This window comes from Mirounga leonina, unplaced genomic scaffold (genome assembly GCF_011800145.1).
Source record: "Mirounga leonina isolate KUSES-001 unplaced genomic scaffold, KU_Mleo_1.0 Mir_165, whole genome shotgun sequence".
NCBI classification, from domain to species: domain Eukaryota; kingdom Metazoa; phylum Chordata; class Mammalia; order Carnivora; family Phocidae; genus Mirounga; species Mirounga leonina.
In genome coordinates, this window is record NW_023270415.1 from 30,595,620 (window position 1) to 30,597,930 (window position 2,311).

At 35.0% G+C, this 2,311-nt stretch overlaps 1 pseudogene; it reads right to left on the reverse strand.

Moving 5' to 3' along the window:
* Positions 1 to 427: 427 nt before the first annotated feature.
* On the reverse strand, positions 428 to 528 carry LOC118015459 (annotated as a pseudogene).
* Positions 529 to 2,311: the final 1,783 nt, after the last annotated feature.

Sequence of the window (2,311 nt, forward strand, 5' to 3'; positions counted from 1 at the left end):
CTTTCACCCCTGGCAACAGCCATTCTACTGTCTGCTTCTATGAATTTGACTATTTTAGATTCTACATATAAGTGAGATCATGCAGTGCTTGTCTTTCTGTGCTGGCTTATTTTACTTCGCACAATGCTATCCAGCTTCTGGATGAGTCCTGGGTCATTGCTCCTGGGTACTCTGCCCCTTGGGTCTTTGCTCTGGTGGTCCCCTCTAGTGGGGAGCCCTCCATTCTCCTGCAAATCTTGCTCAGCCTTCCAGGCCCTGTTCAGGTTTTCATTACCACTTCCTGTATTCACCTCACATATCTGTCTCCACTACTAACCTTTAAGATCTAAGAGGGAGAAAGTTGAAAAACCTGGGCTCTAGACTCAGCTCAGCCATTAATAACTGTGTGTCCCAGAGAAACACGGTAAGCCTCCCAGCACCCCGGCTTTCTCAACTGCTACATTTTTTGGGAGTCATCCTTGTGCAGGGGCCATGCTAATCTTCTCTGAATCATCCCAGTGTTAGTATATGTGCTACTGAATGGAGCACTCATCTGCTACATTTATTTTAAAACAAGTAGCCAAGTGTTAAAACACTGGAGAAGAAAGCAGTAACTCCTGCTGCTTCTGTGTTCTTAAAGTAGGGAGACACATTCTCTCTTTACTATATAAATGAAAATAAATATTTCAAGTAAATATTATGATTGTCCCCTAAGAAATTTAAGTTTAGTGGAGAAAACTGTGTTTATTGAAGTATATGACCTAAACACTGGGAATTATAAATCTGAGTGATTAATATGAAATCCCAAGTTTCATGGAATGTTTAATTAATGGACTAAGACCCTCCATTCAAGCAGATAACTTGTAAGTTGGTTGAATTCATGAACTTTTATTGGTAGCCTTTCAAGTTAAATAAAATCCTTTAAAATTTCTTAAAGTATTGTTTATAACATGAGCTGTGTCTTATGTACTCTCAAGGAAAGATTATGAGGAGCTTGTGACCTTATTTGAACAGTTAAAATGCTCAGTACATAATCATCAAGATGCTTTTCTAGGAAAGAATTTCACTTAAATCCAGTTAAAGTAGACTTTAATATTCATAAGAGGATAGTATTATTATCTGGATAAATCTATCATGCAGAGTGTTGTGGCAAGAATTAAATAAAGCCCAGAAGAATAATATTTTAATGGAGAATTTTCCTTCAAGAACTGGAAATAAAAATAGGAATAATTTAACCTTTCAGGCATAGAAATGAGCTTATAAAATTCTCAGACCACAAATGTTAAGGTAATTCACAGAACAAGAGGAAATAAAAAGAATCACTAAAGTTTTTATATAAATTATTTTGAAAACCTGAATAAAATATATTTTGAAAAATATAATTTACCAAAATTCATCAAAAATATTTAAAAAAAACCTTAGCAGATAGATTTCCAAAGAAGAAATGGAAAATGTACAAAAGTCGCTTTTGTTCCTTCAAATGTTTCCCCAGGGGAATTCCACAAAACCTTTAGAGAACATATAATTCCAATACTAGTTAAATAGTTTTAGAGCACAGGAAAAAAAAAAAGGAGCTCCTAAGTACATTTTATGAAGCAAGTATAACATTCAATATTATAAACTGTTAAGTTATCATTTGATAGATTCAGGGAGAAACAGCATATTAACAATCCTGAAAAAAAGCACTGAGCCAGCAGCATGTTTTATGGGAAAACTCAAGAAGCATTCCATTGACATCAGGAAAAATTAAATAATGCTCACTGTCACGTTACAGTGTAACATTGGGCTAAAATATCAACCACTGAGCTTTTAAGAAAGTAAAAAGAAATTAGAGGTTCCAATATTAAAAGGAGTTGAGAGAGAGAGAGAGAAAGAGCAAGAGCAGGGGGAGGGGCAGAAGGAGAAGCAGACTCCCTGCTGAGCAAGGGACCAGACTCAGGGCTTGACCAGGACCCTGGGATCATGACCTGAGTCGAAGACAAATGCTTAACTGGCTGAGCCACCCAGGTGGCCCTTTCCAGTTCATTTTGAAAAATGAACATATCTCAAGCATATATCAAGACAAATTATTCCAAATGAATAGTGTTTAAATGTAAATAATAATAATAATAAAAATATAATATAAAAACTTGAGTAAACTCCTATAAAGGAGGAAGGCCTTTTTAATTATAGACTCAAATCCATAAACCATAAAACAAAATAGTATAAAATTCAGCCACATTAAAAAATAACTTCTGCATGAGGTAAAATATTATAAACAAAAAAGACAAGTGATAAACTGGGGAAAATTACTTGTAACTCATATTACAAAGGAAAGGCTCACCTTCCTTTT